Source organism: Ranitomeya imitator, chromosome 4 (assembly GCF_032444005.1).
Source record: "Ranitomeya imitator isolate aRanImi1 chromosome 4, aRanImi1.pri, whole genome shotgun sequence".
Classification (NCBI taxonomy): Eukaryota; Metazoa; Chordata; class Amphibia; order Anura; family Dendrobatidae; genus Ranitomeya; species Ranitomeya imitator.
In genome coordinates, this window is record NC_091285.1 from 33,709,671 (window position 1) to 33,730,536 (window position 20,866).

The 20,866-nt window shown below is 47.4% G+C and overlaps 1 protein-coding gene across 2 annotated transcripts in view; it reads right to left on the reverse strand.

Annotated features, from left to right (window-relative positions):
- SGCD (sarcoglycan delta) overlaps positions 1–20,866 on the reverse strand; it is a 639,540-nt gene that overhangs the window by 222,893 nt on the left and 395,781 nt on the right. The window lies entirely within an intron of this gene.

Below are 20,866 nucleotides of genomic sequence, written 5' to 3' on the forward strand. Positions count from 1 at the left end.
TTTGTAGGCCTAATGCAGTGTAGTTTCCAACAACTACTAAACGAGAGCCGGAATTTCGAAGCTCAGGAAAGGCAACCTGGGGAACACCTTGGAGTGTAACACACCCTCTCTCTACACCCCATACCCAATTTGAAGGCCTAATGCAGTGTAGTTTCCAACAACTACTAAACGAGAGCCGGAATATCGAAGCTCAGGAAAGGCAACCTGGGGAACACCTTGGAGTGTAACACACCCTCTCTCTACACCCCATACCCAATTTGAAGGCCTAATGCAGTGTAGTTTCCAAGAACTACTAAACGAGAGCCGGAAGATCGAAGCTCAGGAAAGGCAACCTGGGGAACACCTTGGAGTGTAACACAACGTCTCTCTACACGACGGAAGGGCTGATTCTTAGGAAGGAAGGCTGTTGGAAATAAGCATTGCGCGTCCGAGGGTGATTAGATTCTTATTAGGTATATACTCACCCTCGGACGCGCCCTGCTTCTTTATTTGGAATGAATGTTTATTTGCAATGTGGTGTTGACTTTCTCTATTATTTTGGTAATTAATGATTTTATTATTTTCATTATTTTGCATCTTCTCGGCAATAATATAAAGAAGACGCGACAGGACAACACTCGGTGGATGCCATATGTGTGTTTTCAATTTAAAAAAACTTTCAGTTAACTACTTGCAGGAGAAAGTAATTGTAGCTGGTGGCCATTTTTAGTACTGTACCAGATTTTAGTTGTGTGTTTGTTTTTAATGTTAAAATGTCTGCATTTGATATCTCACCAGTATTTTCTTTTTTATAAGCAAAATACTTATTTTTATATTTTCTGATGTTGGTTCCAGGGGTACACGGCCAGCAGTGCCCTGGTCAGTGTAGTAGTAGTTGAAAGAATGGACCGCAGACAGGCATCGAAGGCCTAAAATAAAAACACATGGCTGTAGGCAATTTTAAATTGGTTCCAGGGGTACACGGACAGCAGTGGTGTGGTCAGTGGAGGCCTAGTGGAAGGAGTGACCGCAGACAGGCATCGAAGGCCTAAAATAATAACACATGGCTGTAGGCAATTTTAAATTGGTTCCAGGGGTACACGGGCAGCAGTGACCTGGTCAGTGTAGTAGTAGTTGAAAGAATGGACCGCAGACAGGCATCGAAGGCCTAAAATAAAAAAATTGGGCTGGCTGTAGGCAATTTTAAATTGGTTCCAGGGGTACACGGGCAGCAGTGGTGTGGTCAGTGGAGGCCTAGTGGAAGGAGTGACCGCAGACAGGCATCGAAGGCCTAAAATAATAACACATGGCTGTAGGCAATTTTAAATTGGTTCCAGGGGTACACGGACAGCAGTGGTGTGGTCAGTGGAGGCCTAGTGGAAGGAGTGACCGCAGACAGGCATCGAAGGCCTAAAATAATAACACATGGCTGTAGGCAATTTTAAATTGGTTCCAGGGGTACACGGACAGCAGTGGTGTGGTCAGTGGAGGCCTAGTGGAAGGAGTGACCGCAGACAGGCTTCCAAGGCCTAACATAACAAACTTGGGCTGGCTGTAGGCACTTTTAAATTGGTTCCAGGGGTACACGGGCAGCAGTGGTCTGGTCAGTGGAAGTCTAGTGGAAGGAGTGACCGCAGACAGGCTTCCAAGGCCTAACATAACAAAATTGGGCTGGCTGTAGGCACTTTAAATTGGTTCCAGGGGTACATGGGCAGCAGTGTATGGTCAGTGGAAGTCTAGTGGAAGGAGTGACGGCAGACAGTCTTCGAAGGCCTAACATAACAAAATTGGGCTGACTGTAGGCACTTTTAAATTGGTTCCAGGGTAACACGGCCAGCAGTGCCCTGGTCAGTGTAGTAGTAGTTGAAAGAATGGACCGCAGACAGGCATCGAAGGCCTAAAATAAAAACACATGGCTGTAGGCAATTTTAAATTGGTTCCAGGGGTACACGGACAGCAGTGGTGTGGTCAGTGGAGGCCTAGTGGAAGGAGTGACCGCAGACAGGCATCGAAGGCCTAAAATAATAACACATGGCTGTAGGCAATTTTAAATTGGTTCCAGGGGTACACGGACAGCAGTGGTGTGGTCAGTGGAGGCCTAGTGGAAGGAGTGACCGCAGACAGGCTTCCAAGGCCTAACATAACAAAATTGGGCTGACTGTAGGCACTTTTAAATTGGTTCCAGGGTAACACGGCCAGCAGTGCCCTGGTCAGTGTAGTAGTAGTTGAAAGAATGGACCGCAGACAGGCATCGAAGGCCTAAAATAAAAACACATGGCTGTAGGCAATTTTAAATTGGTTCCAGGGGTACACGGACAGCAGTGGTGTGGTCAGTGGAGGCCTAGTGGAAGGAGTGACCGCAGACAGGCATCGAAGGCCTAAAATAATAACACATGGCTGTAGGCAATTTTAAATTGGTTCCAGGGGTACACGGACAGCAGTGGTGTGGTCAGTGGAGGCCTAGTGGAAGGAGTGACCGCAGACAGGCTTCCAAGGCCTAACATAACAAAATTGGGCTGACTGTAGGCACTTTTAAATTGGTTCCAGGGTAACACGGCCAGCAGTGCCCTGGTCAGTGTAGTAGTAGTTGAAAGAATGGACCGCAGACAGGCATCGAAGGCCTAAAATAAAAACACATGGCTGTAGGCAATTTTAAATTGGTTCCAGGGGTACACGGACAGCAGTGGTGTGGTCAGTGGAGGCCTAGTGGAAGGAGTGACCGCAGACAGGCATCGAAGGCCTAAAATAATAACACATGGCTGTAGGCAATTTTAAATTGGTTCCAGGGGTACACGGGCAGCAGTGACCTGGTCAGTGTAGTAGTAGTTGAAAGAATGGACCGCAGACAGGCATCGAAGGCCTAAAATAAAAAAATTGGGCTGGCTGTAGGCAATTTTAAATTGGTTCCAGGGGTACACGGGCAGCAGTGGTGTGGTCAGTGGAGGCCTAGTGGAAGGAGTGACCGCAGACAGGCATCGAAGGCCTAAAATAATAACACATGGCTGTAGGCAATTTTAAATTGGTTCCAGGGGTACACGGGCAGCAGTGACCTGGTCAGTGTAGTAGTAGTTGAAAGAATGGACCGCAGACAGGCATCGAAGGCCTAAAATAAAAAAATTGGGCTGGCTGTAGGCAATTTTAAATTGGTTCCAGGGGTACACGGACAGCAGTGGTGTGGTCAGTGGAGGCCTAGTGGAAGGAGTGACCGCAGACAGGCATCGAAGGCCTAAAATAATAACACATGGCTGTAGGCAATTTTAAATTGGTTCCAGGGGTACACGGACAGCAGTGGTGTGGTCAGTGGAGGCCTAGTGGAAGGAGTGACCGCAGACAGGCTTCCAAGGCCTAACATAACAAACTTGGGCTGGCTGTAGGCACTTTTAAATTGGTTCCAGGGGTACACGGGCAGCAGTGGTCTGGTCAGTGGAAGTCTAGTGGAAGGAGTGACCGCAGACAGGCTTCCAAGGCCTAACATAACAAAATTGGGCTGGCTGTAGGCACTTTAAATTGGTTCCAGGGGTACATGGGCAGCAGTGTATGGTCAGTGGAAGTCTAGTGGAAGGAGTGACGGCAGACAGTCTTCGAAGGCCTAACATAACAAAATTGGGCTGACTGTAGGCACTTTTAAATTGGTTCCAGGGTAACACGGCCAGCAGTGGCCTGGTCAGTGTAGTAGTTGTAGAAAGAAGGGACCGCAGACAGGCTTCGAAGGCCTAACATAACAAAAATGTCAAAACAATGGTATTGTCAGTGCCAGGCATTGAAGGATGTCAGCGCCTAGACTACACATTGGTGAAGCTGTGAGAGATAATTTTGCTAGTGGTAGAGCACTGTTTGAGCTGGGGGGGGGGAACTGTCTTGTGGCCGGCGTTACAGGCACAGGGCCCCTCATATTACAACGGTGTGTCTGACGTTGGGTGCGCACCACCACCGCCAGAGACACTTTATTGTACTATGAGGGACCCAGTGGCAGTGCCGTCGACCAAAAGCGGCCACACCCACCTCTTCAGACAAACAGCACTCTCAAGGGTCCAAGCGCAAAGTGGCGATAGCACGGCCCCGTGTGGGGAGTTTGGCCATTTCGTGAGGTGGAAACATGTCGTATGCTGGACAATCAGGTGAAGAAAATTACGAGATTGGAAAAGTCATTCAGAATAGTCCACAGGCAAGACCTTTTCATAGGAAAGCTAGGTGTCAGCCGGGCAGGGTGGGGCAAAAGATTTTGAAATCCAGTTGTGGTTCATTTTAATGAAGGTTAGATCATCTACATTTTGGGTAGCCAGACGAGTCCTTTTTTCTGTTAGTATTGAACCTGCAGCACTGAATACTCTTTCTGATAGGACACTAGCTGCCGGGCAAGCAAGCTCCTGCAATGCATATTCTGCCAATTCTGGCCAGGTGTCTAATTTGGATGCCCAGTAATCAAATGGGAATGACGGTTGAGGGAGAACGTCGATAAGGGATGAAAAATAGTTTGTAACCATACTGGACAAATGTTGTCTCCTGTCACTTTGAATTGATGCTGCAGTACCTGTCCTGTCTGCGGTCATAGAAAAATCACTCCACAACCTGGTCAGAAAACCCCTCTGGCCAACGCCACTTCTGATTTCTGCCCCTCTAACACCTCTGGTCTGCTGGCCCCTGGAGCTCGTGTGAGAACGATCACGGGCGCTGTGTGCAGGGAATGCCAGAAGCAAACGGTCAACAAGAGTTGATTGTTTTGTTGCTAATATTAGTTCCAAGTTCTCATGTGGCATAATATTTTGCAATTTGCCTTTATAGCGAGGATCAAGGAGGCAGGCCAACCAGTAATCGTCATCGTTCATCATTTTTGTAATGCGTGTGTCCCTTTTGAGGATACGCAAGGCATAATCCGCCATGTGGGCCAAAGTTCCCGTTGTCAAATCTGCGGTTGTGCTTGGTTGAGGGGCAGTTGCAGGCAAATCTACGTCACTTGTGTCCCTCAAAAAACCAGAACCCGGCCTTGCCACGCCACCAATTTCCCGTGCCCCCGGGAAAGCTTCCTCATTAAAAATATACTCATCCCCATCATCCTCCTCATCCTCCACCTCCTCTTCGCCCGGTACCTCGTCATGTACACTGCCCTGACCAGACAATCGCTGACTGTCATCAAGGCTTTCCTCTTCCTCTGGTGCAGACGCCTGATCCTTTATGTGCGTCAAACTTTGCATCAGCAGACGCATTAGGGGGATGCTCATGCTTATTATGGCGTTGTCTGCACTAACCAGCCGTGTGCATTCCTCAAAACACTGAAGGACTTGACACATGTCTTGAATCTTCGACCACTGCACACCTGACAACTCCATGTCTGCCATCCTACTGCCTGCCCGTGTATGTGTATCCTCCCACAAAAACATAACAGCCCGCCTCTGTTCGCACAGTCTCTGAAGCATGTGCAGTGTTGAGTTCCACCTTGTTGCAACGTCTATGATTAGGCGATGCTGGGGAAGGTTCAAAGAACGCTGATAGGTCTGCATACGGCTGGAGTGTACAGGCGAACGGCGGATATGTGCGCAAAGTCCACGCACTTTGAGGAGCAGGTCGGATAACCCCGGATAACTTTTCAGGAAGCACTGCACCACCAGGTTTAAGGTGTGAGCCAGGCAAGGAATGTGTTTCAGTTGGGAAAGGGAGATGGCAGCCATGAAATTCCTTCCGTTATCACTCACTACCTTGCCTGCCTCAAGATCTACAGTGCCCAGCCACGACTGCGTTTCTTGCTGAAGAACTCGGACAGAACTTCCGCGGTGTGTCTATTGTCGCCCAAACACTTCATAGCCAATACAGCCTGCTGACGTATGCCAGTAGCTGCCCCATAATGGGAGACCTGGTGTGCAACAGTGGCAGGTGCGGATGGAGTGTTTGTGCGACTGCGGTCTGTGGACGAGCTCTTGCTTCTGCAGGAGGACGAGGAGGAGGAGGAGGAGGGGGTGCGAACGGCTACAGACAACTGTTTACTAGACCGTGGGCTAGGCAGAACTGTCCCAAACTTGCTGTCCCCTGTGGACCCTGAATCCACCACATTTACCCAGTGTGCCGTGATGGACACGTAACGTCCCTGGCCATGCCTACTGGTCCATGCATCTGTTGTCAGGTGCACCTTTGTGCTCACAGATTGCCTGAGTGCATGGACGATGCGCTCTTTAACATGCTGGTGGAGGGCTGGGATGGCTTTTCTGGAAAAAAAGTGTCGACTGGGTAGCTCGTAGCGTGGTACAGCGTAGTCCATCAGGTCTTTGAAAGCTTCGCTTTCAACTAACCGGTAGGGCATCATCTCTAACGAGATTAGTCTAGCTATGTGGGCGTTCAAACCCTGTGTACGCGGATGCGAGGCTAAGTATTTCCTTTTTCTAACCATAGTCTCATGTAGGGTGAGCTGGACTGGAGAGCTGGAGATCGTGGAACTAGCGGGGGTGCCGGTGGACATGGCAGACTGAGAGACGGTGGGAGATGGTATTGTTGCCGCCGGTGCCCTAGATGCAGTGTTTCCTACTACGAAACTGGTGATTCCCTGACCCTGACTGCTTTGGCCTGGCAAAGATACCTGCACAGATACAGCAGGTGGTGCGCTAAATGGTGGTCCTACACTGCCGGAAGGGATGTTGCGTTGATGACTAGCTTCATTGGCCGAGGGTGCAACAACCTTAAGGGACGTTTGGTAGTTAGTCCAAGCTTTCAAATGCATGGTGGTTAAATGTCTATGCATGCAACTAGTATTGAGACTTTTCAGATTCTGACCTCTGCTTAAGGAAGTAGAACATTTTTGACAGATGACTTTGCGCTGATCAATTGGATGTTGTTTAAAAAAATGCCAGACTGCACTCTTTCTAGCATCGGATACCTTTTCAGGCATTGCAGACTGAGCTTTAACCGGATGGCCACGCTGTCCTCCACCAGGTTTTGGCTTTGCCACGCGTTTTGGGCAAGATACGGGCCCGGCAGATGGAACCTGTGGCGATGTTGATGCCTGCTGCGGCCCCTCCTCCTCCTCTGCTTCAGAACTGCTGCCGCCTGCACCCTGTTCCCCCAATGGCTGCCAATCGGGGTCAAGAACTGGGTCATCTAATAACTCTTCTTGTACCTCCTGCGCAACTTCGTCTGTGTCACCGTGTCGTTCGGTGGTATAGCGTTCGTGATGGGGCAACATAGTCTCATCAGGGTCTGATTCTTGATCAGCACCCTGCGAGGGCAATGTTGTGGTCTGAGTCAAAGGACCAGCATAGTAGTCTGGCTGTGGCTGTGCGTCAGTGCACTCCATGTCAGATTCAATTTGTAATGGGCATGGACTGTTAACTGCTTCACTTTCTAAGCCAGGGACGGTATGTGTAAAGAGCTCCATGGAGTAACCCGTTGTGTCGCCTGCTGCATTCTTCTCTGTTGTTGTTTTTGCTGAAGAGGACAAGGAAGTGACTTGTCCCTGACCGTGAACATCCACTAACGACGCGCTGCTTTTACTTTTACCAGTTTCACGAGATGAGGCAAAAGAGCTAGAGGCTGAGTCAGCAAGATAAGCCAAAACTTGCTCTTGCTGCTCCGGCTTTAAAAGCGGTTTTCCTAATCCCAGAAAAGGGAGCGTTCGAGGCCTTGTGTAGCCGGACGACGAACCTGGCTCCACAGCTCCAGACTTAGGTGCAATATTTTTTCCCCCACGACCACCTGATGCTCCACCACTACCACTACCCTCATTACCAGCTGACAATGAACGCCCCCGGCCACGACCTCTTCCACTAGACTTCCTCATTGTTTTAAAAACGTAACCAAACTAACGTTATTTGTTGCAGTCACACAACTTACACGGTGAGCTATAACTTCAGTATGATTTAGCTACCCCTTTACAGGTTGGTGAGACCACAGCGAAAATCAGGCCCAATGTTACACACTCTTTTTTTGGTGGCTGCAAATTAGAGAGATGCCCCACACGCAGGACTGTCACTGAAGCACAAATGTTAATATTAATGTCACACTATTATTTTTTTTTTATTTTTATTTTTTTCAGGAACACTTTAGAAACCCCCCCAAAAAAAAAAAAAAGATTTTTGCAGGGAGAATTTAGAAAACAAATGTAACAAACTATATGCTTTCTATGGGCCACTGAGTGAGAGATGACGCACACAGGAATCAGGAGTGGCACACAAGCCCAGAGGCCAATATTTTTCTACCAATGATTGATGGAGTTATTTTCTCTGGTAGATTTTGGAACCCAAATCAAGGAAAAAAAATGTAGGCTTTCTATGGACCACAATTGGAGAGAGAGAGAGAGAGAGAGAGAGATGGCACACCCAGGAGTCAAGACTGGCACACAAGCAGAAAGGCCAATATTAATCTCCCACTGTTTTTTTTTTTTTTTTTTTTTTTTTTTTTTCAGGGAGACTTTAGAAAAAAAAATAATAAAAAAAATATGATTTTATCAGGAAGAATTTAGAAACCAAATAAAATAAAATGATTTTTTCAGGGAGAATTTATAAAACAAATAAAAACAAAAATAGGCGTTCTATGGCCCACTGACTGAGAGATGACGCACCCAGGAGTCAAGACTGGCACACAAGCAGAAAGGCCAATATTAATCTCCCACTGTTTTTTTTTTTTTTTTTCAGGGAGACTTTAGAAAAAAAAATAATACAAAAAAATGTGATTTTATCAGGAAGAATTTAGAAACCAAATAAAATAAAATGATTTTTTCAGGGAGAATTTAGAAAACAAATAAAACCAAAAATAGGCGTTCTATGGCCCACTGACTGAGAGATGACGCACCCAGGAGTCAAGACTGGCACACAAGCAGAAAGGCCAATATTAATCTCCCACTGTTTTTTTTTTTTTTTTTCAGGGAGACTTTAGAAAAAAAAATAATAAAAAAAATGTGATTTTATCAGGAAGAATTTAGAAACCAAATAAAATAAAATGATTTTTTCAGGGAGAATTTAGAAAACAAATAAAACCAAAAATAGGCGTTCTATGGCCCACTGACTGAGAGAGAGAGAGAGAGATGGAACGCTTAGTACTGGCACACAAGCCCAAAGGGCAATATTAATCTCCCTTTTTTTTTCCAGGGAGAATTTCTAAAACCCAAAAAAAAAAAAAAATAGGCTTTCTATGGCCCACTATTTGTGAGAGAGATGGCACGCTCAGGACTGGCACAGATGGCACGCTCACAACTGGCACACAAGCCCAGAGGCCAATATTAATCTCCCTTTTTTCAGGGAAAATTTATAAAACAAAAAAAATAAATAAATAGGCTTTCTATGGCCCACTATTTGTGAGAGAGATGGCACGCTCAGGGCTGGCACAGATGGCACGCTCAGGACTGGCACACAAGCCCAGAGGCCAATATTAATCTCCCTTTTTTTCAGGGAGAATTTATAAAACCCCCAAAAAAAATAAAATAGGCTTTCTATGGCCCACTATTTGTGAGAGAGATGGGACGCTCAGGACTGGCACAGATGGCACGCTCAGGACTGGCACAGAAGCCCAGAGGCCAATATTAATCTCCCTTTTTTTCTGGGAGAATTTATAAAACCAAAAAAAAATTTAAATAGGCTTTCTATGGCCCACTATTTGTGAGAGAGATGGCACGCTCAGGACTGGCACAGATGGCACGCTCACAACTGGCACACAAGCCCAGAGGCCAATATTAATCTCCCTTTTTTCAGGGAAAATTTATAAAACAAAAAAAAAAATTAAATAGGCTTTCTATGGCCCACTATTTGTGAGAGAGATGGCACGCTCAGGGCTGGCACAGATGGCACGCTCAGGACTGGCACACAAGCCCAGAGGCCAATATTAATCTCCCTTTTTTTCTGGGAGAATTTATAAAACCAAAAAAAAATTTAAATAGGCTTTCTATGGCCCACTATTTGTGAGAGAGATGGCACGCTCAGGACTGGCACAGATGGCACGCTCACAACTGGCACACAAGCCCAGAGGCCAATATTAATCTCCCTTTTTTCAGGGAAAATTTATAAAACAAAAAAAAAAATTAAATAGGCTTTCTATGGCCCACTATTTGTGAGAGAGATGGCACGCTCAGGGCTGGCACAGATGGCACGCTCAGGACTGGCACACAAGCCCAGAGGCCAATATTAATCTCCCTTTTTTCAGGGAAAATTTATAAAACAAAAAAAAAAATTAAATAGGCTTTCTATGGCCCACTATTTGTGAGAGAGATGGCACGCTCAGGGCTGGCACAGATGGCACGCTCAGGACTGGCACACAAGCCCAGAGGCCAATATTAATCTCCCTTTTTTTCAGGGAGAATTTATAAAACCAAAAAAAAAAATAAATAGGCTTTCTATGGCCCACTATTTGTGAGAGAGATGGCACGCTCAGGGCTGGCACAGATGGCACGCTCAGGACTGGCACACAAGCCCAGAGGCCAATATTAATCTCCCTTTTTTTCAGGGAGAATTTATAAAACCCCAAAAAAAATAAAATAGGCTTTCTATGGCCCACTATTTGTGAGAGAGATGGCACACTCAGGACTGGCACACAAGCCCAAAGGCCAATATTAATCTCCCACTGTATTTTTATCAGGGAGAATTTATACACCCCACAAAAAAAAATACAGAAAAATGAAAAGGCTTTCTATGGCCCACTATGTGAGAGAGATGGCACACACAGGGATGGCACTCTAGCAGAAATGCCAAATTGCCAATCTTAATCTCCCACCAAAAAAAAAACAAAAAAAAAAACAGGGAATGTCCTACAATTACTATCTCCCTGCCTGCAGTAATCTCAGCCAGGTATGGCAGGCAGCTACTATCTCCCTGCCTGCAGTAATCTCAGCCAGGTATGGCAGGCAGCAATAAGGAGTGGACTGATGCACAAATGAAATAAAAAGTGTGGACAAACAAAAAAGATAGCTGTGCAGAAAGGAAGGAACAAGAGGATTTGTGCTTTGAAAAAAGCAGTTGGTTTGCACAGCGGCGTACACACAGCAATGCAGCTATCAGGGAGCCTTCTAGGGCAGCCCAATGAGCTACAGCGCTGAGGGGAAAAAAAAAAAAAAAAACTTCCACTGTCCCTGCACACCGAGGGTGGTGTTGGACAGTGCAAATCGCTGCAGCACAAGCGGTTTTGTGGTTAATGGACCCTGCCTAACGCTATCCCTGCTTCTGACAAAGCGGCAGCAACCTCTCCCTAAGCTCAGATCAGCAGCAGTAAGATGGCGGTCGGCGGGAACGCCTCTTTATAGCCCCTGTGACGTCGCAGACAGCAAGCCAATCACTGCAATGCCCTTCTCTAAGATGGTGGGGACCAGGACCTATGTCATCACGCTGCCCACACTCTGCGTTTACCTTCATTGGCTGAGAAATGGCGCTTTTCGCGTCATTGAAACGCGACTTTGGCGCGAAAGTCGCGTACCGCATGGCCGACCCCGCACAGGGGTCGGATCGGGTTTCATGAAACCCCGACTTAGCCAAAAGTCGGCGACTTTTGAAAATGTTCGACCCGTTTCGCTCAACCCTAATGAAGACATCTCCGTGAGGTCCACAGCACCAAGTCAGCTCAGAAAACATATGAGGGAATTTATTCCCTTGTTCCACCGGACCGTTATGGATGAACTAGTCGGAAGAAAGTGCGAGTGAACTCTTGAAATGTCTACTACTGGGGTGGAGTGATGCCCTGATTCTCTCGTGCCCAATGATCTACTAGCCTAGACGCCTAGAATGCAGGAAGATCACTCAGCCAGAAATAAGTTACCCATAAGAACGATGGGGAAAACGTCTGCTAACAGGACTCACACATAATGAAGGTTAGTGAGGCTGGGATATGGAGGCCATCTAGAGATTGCAGCCCTGAAAGGGTGGAAGATATTTCCATCGCATCAGTATTGGACATCAGATCTAGACACTGGAGGGGCTTGCTGTCATACGTTCCTCATATATACGGACCTCAGCTGTCAGTGAAATGTTGGCACTTTAGTCATCTGTACTTGTTTGTTGTGCCATCTCTGGCTATGCTGAAGTAAAAGTTACCTGACTCCTGCCTACACCCTGACTCTCCTGTCCTCCCTCTGCACCTACATCATGGGGAACGCCACCACCACCACACTTAGAGGGGACAGTAAAACAGCGGTGATTAACCCCCGGACACCAACGGCCCTGTGCCTCCTTATCACTGTGCCACCAAAGCGCCAGCCACCGGGCAAGGCCACCCACCGGCCGTGTAAGAGGGACCAGAAGATCCGACCCATGCCCGGCGTACTGGAGGCTTCCACCCTGCGCTTCGGTGTACCACAATTCTCCAAGATTAGAAAAATGTAGCTGCTTTCTTTCACGTTAATGGAGCATAGCTGCAATACCAGACACTACGTATAGATAGGTGAGGCGCTGTTTTTTTTCTTTTAAGAAAGCAGCCATGCTTTTCTAATCCTAAACACTACATAGACAAATGTAATGGGAAACACATTTTAAACAATTAATTCAGATTTTTTTAATTCAGCTTCATTGCCACCAGTGTATATCATCAGGCCGATCCCCTCCAGTGTGTAACATCTGTCCCTTCACCCCTGGTGTATAACATCCAGCCCCTCATCCTCAGTGTATAGCACTCAGCCATCCTAGATCCCCCTCAGTGTGTAACATCCGGCCCCTCATCCTCAGTGTATAGCACTCAGCCATCCTTGATCCCCCTCAGTGTGTAACATCCAGCACCTCACCCTCAGTGTATAGCACTCAGCCATCCTTGATCCCCCTCAGTGTGTAACATCCAGCACCTCACCCTCAGTGTATAGCATTCGACCATCCTTGATCCCCCACAGTGTATAACATCTGGCCCCTCGCCCCCAGTGTATAACATCTGGCCCTTCGCCCTCAGTGTATAACATCCGGCCCCTCGCCCCCAGTGTATAACATCTGGCCCCTCGCCCCCAGTGTATAACATCTGGCCCTTCGCCCCCGGGGGCATAACATCCGGCCCCTTGCCCCCAGTGCATAACATCCAGCCCTTCGCCCCCCTTGTTTAACATCCGACCCTTAGCCCCCGGTGTATAACATCTGGCTTCTCGCGCCCAGTGTATGACATCCATACATCCGGACCCTTGCCCCCAGTGTATAACATCCAGCCACCCTTGATCCCCCAAGTGTATGACATCTGGCACCTCACCCCCAGTGTATAAAATCTGGCTCTCCGTCCCACTTGTTTAAAATCCGTCCCCTCACCCCCCCGGTGTATAACACCCGGGTTCTCGCCCCGTGTATAACATTCGGCCCCTCGCCCCCGATGTATAACATCCAGCACCTCTCACCTTCCAGTATATAACACCTGTCCCCTAGCCATCCCCCCCCCATGTATAACATGCGGCCCCTCACCCCCCCAGTATATAACATCTGTCTCCTCATCCCCGTGTATAACTTCCAGCCCCTCCTCCAGTATATAACATCCAGCCCCTCTCACCTCCCAGTATATAACATCTGTCCCCTCGCCCCCCCCCCCCCCCCCCGATGTATAACCCCCCTAGTATATGATATCTGTCCCCTGGTGTATAACCTCCAGCCCCTCCCCCAGTATATAACATCCAGCCCCTCACCCTCCAGTGTATAAGATCCGGCCTTTAGCACCCCCCCCCCCCCCTATCCCTCCCCCCTGATGTATAACATCCAGCCCCCTGCCATGCCATCTGCCTTTACTAACATCGTGCAGAATTACCGGTGGTCCAGAGCTCACTGGAACCAGCAATAGGAGACACCAGGGTAACAAGTCTGTTCATGACATTTCTTCCTCCTAAATCTCCCCATCACCTGTCAGTGATATTACTGAGAAGTGCAAGGAACCGCAGCAACTCAGCCACAAAGTGGAGACCCCGTGACGCTACAGATGTGGGTCACCGAGTGCTGAGGAGCAGGGGCTAGAAAAGTCACCAACACTCTGCTGACTCCATATCCAGACCTTCTCCGGTATAACATCAGCGCAAACACTGCGCCCCCGCCTGGAGCTCCATGGCCGAGCAGATGCACGCAGCCTTACATCACCAAGCACAATGCCGAGCGTCAGATGTAGTGGTGTGAAGCCGCCATCACTGGACTTTGGAGCAGAGGAAACATGTTCTGTGCAGTGACAGATCAAACTTCTCTATCTAGTGTCTGATGGACGAGTCTGGAATTGATGAATGCCAGGAGAACGTTACCCGCCTGACCGCATTGTGACTGAAAAGTTTGGTGGAAGAGGAATAATACTATGGGGGTGTTTTTTAGTCATCGGTCTCATCCTCTAAGTTAGTGTGAAAGAAAATGTTATTGTTTCAGCACAAGACACTTTGGACATTTGTAGCCTCAAACTTTGTGGGAACAGTTGGGGTAAGGCCCATTTTCATTGTTCCCGTTGTTGGGCCTCATTGTAGGCCGTATTTTAAATGCAATCAGTGTTTTATCAACAGGAGATTATCAATGCAAGACTAAGTGTTGAGTGTCAGGCAGTCCAGCTAATCTGATTGGCAGCTTGCTGACAGTGTACACAGGAAGCTGCCAATCAGTGGTGTGGGCGGGGTTTTACACAGCCCAGCATTCTGAGCACTGCTACATCTACAGCAGAGAAAAGAGTGATTCTATCAAAATTACACCACGAAACCCAGTAAGTGATACATCGCTGGAATCAGGGTCTCTGCCCCTACATTATGAAGCTCTAAGATAGCAAAAACCTGCTGAAAGATTACCTTAAACTGAGGGATACCCATTTTAAATCTTACTTTGACCTTCCATCACATTAGCATACATCTGTGCCCTAACAGGCCATATGCGGAGGGACAACCATGGGGTATTGTTTAGGCCCTGCAGGGCTGACTGTACAGGCAATCCTCAGATTGTAAAGCCCATGCAGTAGATAAAAGTTATCCGGACCTGATGATTTTGGGGGGACGAGATAAACATCTGTGTGGAGGTCTTCCAACTCACCCCTGACAGATGTCGGCAGGAGATAATGATAAGTCAGTTACAATTTACATCCCTAATCCTTTTGTTTGCATGAGATATAAACCGCTTACAAAGGTTTCGGCAGATGTTTTCTCCTCCCTGCCCATTGAAACACAAGTGTATGGGAAACCGGAACGGATAGCTGTTGGCTACGTGATGAGCGAGCGTGCTCGAATGAGGTGTTATCTGAGCATGCTCGGGTGCTAATCGCGTGTGATAGGCGTGCTAGAAAAATATGTTCTCGTCCCCGCGGCTACATGTCTCGTGACTGCTCGACAGCTGCAAAACATGCAGGGATTGTCTATAAAACATACGTAGTTTCCTATACAACTGGGCGGCAGGGAGAACCATCGAGCAAGAGAAAACCAGTGAAATGGACACAGAACTAAATCCAAATTTATATGATGGGAACGAATTAGGGTCCACTTGGATCACTGGGTGAGTGCGATATACCGTCAATTTATAAAAGGAATTCACTTTTATAGAAAACCGATAAGATATCCAGCACTCAATCTCCACAAAAAAAAAGAACATTTTATTGATCCATTAAAAGTATAAACTATAAAGATACACAAAAGTTTAAAATCAGGACACCCTGGAAAAAGTCCTACGCGTTTCGAACCTAGAAATGTGAACGGTTCTTAATCAAGGCAGAAACCGTTCACATTTCAAGATTCGAAGCATGTAGGATTTTTTTTTCCTGCTTTTAAACTTTATAGTTTATATTTTTATGTTGCTTACCCCATGTGCAGGGCACTGCAGTAGCTTAGGTATCCATGGTTACGACCACTAACAACCAACTGCCACTCTATGAGTGGTCGCAACCATGGATACCTAAGCTATTTCAATGCCCTGGACATGGGGTAAGCGACATAGCTTATCAGAAGAACTATACTACATTTCTAATTGGAGGGATTTGCTAATATTATTTCACCTACTAGATATTGGGATAAGATCTTAGAGGTGGGAATACCCTTTTCATGGCAGAAGGTGTCTTGGTAATCATTAAGGGGTTAAAATCTATGCTACTCAGGTCCCCAGCAAAGGGCATCGGCGGCGTGGCGTGGTGCACAGAAGCCCAAGAGAACACAAATGAGTAAGATGACCCCGAGCATTAGAACATGAAGCTCTATGTCATGTAAGACTGCAGGTCACATCAGAAAACATCTATTATTCCGAGGGCAAAATCCCGACTGTACGATGGCACCGCTGATAAACAATTACATACCACCTAAATGTTTAATGGTGGGTCCATGGTGCGGGTTATGAAGTTCTCATTTCTTTAGTTTCCATTTCCTAATGTCATGACAACACACTGTAGTTGTATGCGACTTAATAATGCAGAACACAATACGGAATTGACGGGTATAAATAAAAGACTGCATTGTATTAATAAGTAAAGTGGGCGAGGACCAGCCGGCAGTGAGATGGCAGGCCCAGGAGGTCGGCAGTGAGATGGCAGGCCCAGGAGGCCCGGCAGTGAGATGGCAGGCCCAGGAGGCCGGCAGTGAGATGGCATGCCCAGGAGGCTCGGCAGTGAGATGGCGTGCCCAGGAGGCTGGCAGTGAAATGGCTTGCCCAGGAGGCCGGCAGTGAGATGGCGTGCCCAGGAGGCCGGCAGTGAGATGGCGTGCCCAGGAGGCCGGCAGTGAGATGGCAGGCCCAGGAGGCCGGCAGTGAGATGGCATGCTCAGGAGGCCGGCAGTGAGATGGCATGCCCAGGAGGCCGGCAGTGAGATGGCGTGCCCAGGAGGCTGGCAGTGAGATGGCAGGCCCAGGAGGCCGGCAGTGAGATGGCAGGCCCAGGAGGCCGGCAGTGAGATGGCGTGCCCAGGAGGCCGGCAGTGAGATGGCAGGCCCAGGAGGCCGGCAGTGAGATGGCAGGCCCAGGAGGCCGGCAGTGAGATGGCAGGCCCAGGAGGTCGGCAGTGAGATGGCAGGCCCAGGAGGCCCGGCAGTGAGATGGCGTGCTCAGGAGGCCGGCAGGGAGATGGCAGGCCCAGGAGGCCAGCAGCGAGATGGCAGGCCCAGGAGGCCGGCAGCGAGATGGCAGGCCCAGGAGGCCGGCAGTGAGATGGCGTGCCCAGGAGGCCGGCAGTGAGATGGCAGGCCCAGGAGGCCGGCAGTGAGATGGCAGGCCCAGGAGGCCGGCAGTGAGATGGCGTGCCCAGGAGGCTGGCAGAGAGATGGCGTGCCCAGGAGGCCGGCAGCGAGATGGCGTGCCCAGGAGGCCGGCAGTGAGATGTCATGCCTAGGAGGCCGGCAGTGAGATGGCGTGCCTAGGAGGCAGGCAGTGAGATGGCAGGCCCAGGAGGCCGGCAGTGAGATGGCGTACCCAGGAGGCCGGCAGTGAGATGGCGTGCCTAGGAGGCCGGCAGTGAGATGGCGTGCCTAGGAGGCCGGCAGTAAGATGGCAGGCCCAGGAGGCCGGCAGTGAGATGGCGTGCCCAGGAGGCCGGCAGTGAGATGGCGTGCCCAAGAGGACAGTCTATGTATGACCACTGCCAGCTACTTACTTATCTGCCCAAGGAGGGGCGGAAAGAAATGTCAGAATATTTTATATAAAAATCGCATCAAATTTTTATAGGTAAAGTTCTCCGCCATTGAAATGAAAGGTGGATATTTAAATTGCTGACTTTAAATGGAACCTGTCAGGACTACTTTACCTATCCTTTTTGTAGACATCTGATTTGCCGATCATCAGAAATTCAGTGTAGAAACCATATGCAAATGAGGCTGGAAGTGCACTGGGGACTGGTTTTCCAAGTGCATTGACATGCCTCCAGTGCACTTCCAGCCTGATTTGCATATGGCTTCGACACTAGATTTCTCATGATTGACACATCAGATCTTTACTAAAAAGGTATCCTGATTATTGGAGGACAAGCAGCTTTACAGCTGTACCACTACATCCCTATGAAAAACATGATGACAGGTTCCCTGTAATTATGCAATTATGTGTGTGGGCGCTCCTGGCTCAATGTGTAAGTGTTTGCTCCCTCCACTTGAATAGTTTGGGCCCTGTCCAGAATGGCTCCCGTATCTACATGAATCCACAGGTAAAATAATGTTTGCCACATGTTTTATCTAAGTATCCATCCATCAATCAATCTATCCATCCACCTATTCATTAATTCATTCATCTATCCATCCATTCATCCATCTACTTATGCAACCATCCATCCACTTATCCAACCATCCATCTATCCATCCACCCATCCATCCACCTATCCATCAATCCATCCACCTATTCATTCATACATCCATATAGCCATCCATCAATCTATCCATCCATCCATCCATCCATCCACCTATTCATCCATCCATCCATCTATCTATCCATCCATCAATCTATCCATCCACCTATCCAACCATCCATCGATCCACCTATCCATCCTCCTGTCCATCCACCTGTCCATCCACCTATTCATTCATCCATCCATACAGCCATCCATCAATGTATCCATCCATCCACCTATTCATCATCCATCCATCTATCCATTCATTAATCTATCCATCCATCAATCTATCCATCCACCTATCCATCCATTGATCCAACCATCCATCCACCTATCCATCCATCAATCTATCCATCCACCTATTCATCCACCTATCCAACCATCCATCTATCCATCCACCTATTCATCCACCCATCCATCCACCTACCCGTCCATGTATCCATCCATCTATCCATCCACCTATCTATCCACCTACCCATCCATCTATCCATCCACCTATCCATCCACCTACCCATCCACTCATCTATCTCTCCAGCCATTTAAATTGGACCGAGATGAGATCGCAGTGCCCGGACTGGCCGGCGGCTCTCCCCACCTGAGCGTGTCGGAGTCCTGTATTTTTATGGAGCTGTCACGCTCAGGTCGGGAGAGCCACCGGCCAGTCCGTCCACTGCGATCCAATCTCAGCCCAGTTTATACAGCCGTCCTATCTGCTTCCTATCTCAAACTATCTCAAATATACCATATCTATTTGAGATGAAAAAATCAAGTCAATGCAAATCAAATTTCTGTAGAAGTTTTAGGAACTCACTAAACCTGGCAATTTTAAACAATACGCCACCGCCATTTTACCACTTGCAGAACATTGCATCATGCAGGTAAGGCCTCACTCACATGTCATTTTTTTCCCATATGAGAAAAACTGAGCGAATTTCATCTGTGAGTTTGGTCAGCGTTTCATCAAAGTTTGGTCCGAATGTCATCAGTTATTTTCATACGTGGAAAAGTCTATTCTTTTCCTACGTAATAGTCTGTGAAAATCGGACTGCACTCGGATGCCATCAGAGTGATGTTCGATTTTTTTATGGACACAGACTGGCACTGGTTAGTTTGATCCAACGCTCAGATCAAAATCTGACATGTCCCTACGATTTCGCATGGCCCTCTCGTGTGAATGACCCCATTTACTTTTGTAGTTGAAAAACAAGGAGATGATTTGTACGCAAAAAACGGACATCTGAATGAGGTCTCACATGACCTGGGATGCAGCCAGGCTTGTTTCCTCACAATGCTTTGCATCACATGGTATAGCACAGCCAATTAGAAGTAACTATCATTGACTGCATAAAAGTCGAGGCAGGAAATTCAGCAGCCATACTGTGGTGAATCTGCATAGTGATAGAATGTTAGAGCTCATAGCTCAGCAATAGAGATAAGGGTAGATCAGGAGTGGCAAAATCAGAGAAAAAGTGTAATAGAAACACGTCACCGCTTCTGTATTTATCACCCAGTCCTGGTTTTGGCTTACACATACTGATGTGAAATACTGACCAAATACTGCTAGTGTGAACGTAGCCTAATGGATGGAACTTGGCACGAAATGAAAAGCACATGTCGGTAAAGTAATGCCCCCAAAATACTATAAGTGACGCATTATGGCGCCATACTACTTACACGTCATACAGAACCATATTAAGTCTGCTTGGTCTGAAGGGATTTTGATTCTTCAGCTGTAAAATCCATTTTCCATGAACGTACACTTTCAATCTTAAAATATACACGTTAGCCCTTGGACAGATCTTTTTTTTTTTACCCTACAATTAGCGCACAGCTGCTTCTGTAAATTCTAAATATATCCACAGGGCTCTATTGCCAAGCGGAGACTGAAAGACCTGAAAACATTAGAAATAAAGGTTATGGACACCCTTGGCATGGGAAAAAAAATGATTTTCACAAGTTTCAGTCTCCAATCTTTATTCCTTCATTCATTATTCAAACCCCTTGATAATCAGTTTGCCGCCTGAATCAAGTTGCAGATTTTTCGCTTTTTTTTTTTTTTTTAGGAGCGTCCCTCCGTGTAATATAGGCTGGATGTGAGGTGTGTATCCAGCTTCTATCCTGCACTTATTTCTTCTTTATGTGCTTAACTCTTTGTTTGCGGCCTGTTTTCTCTACTGTACATAAAACCTTAGCTACTTTCCCCTCTCTCTACTGCAGATCTATATACAACCCCTTCCTCGTCCTTTCTAAAAAAAATCTGTATGAAGGATGTATATAAGCTTTAATCACTCGTGGGCTATAAAAGCTTTGGTTTCATATATACGGTAAGTCATGAAAGAATTCTTTTAATGGATCCTATATTAGTTCATAGGAGATGGACACCGCCGTCAGCCTCCAGTGGATACGTTAAACAGAACTGAAAAATGCAATGTGAACGGGGCCTTATTACAATACCCCAAAAAATCTATACGTCATAAAATAATATACGATAACAAACAAGGGCAGTACTGTATAGTAAATCTCATACCTCGGACTAGTTAGTCAGATCCTCCTAGGTGGGTTTAAGGTTCAAATTTGGTAATTGGGAGGTATAACTATGGCTTGAATGTTCCTGTCCCTTCCATATTGTGAGGCGTTAAAGATCAGCGCTGTCTGTCAAACCACGAGACCCCCCAATCCAGGCCATAGACAGTTTGTTTATCCTGGACACCCCCAATTCTGATT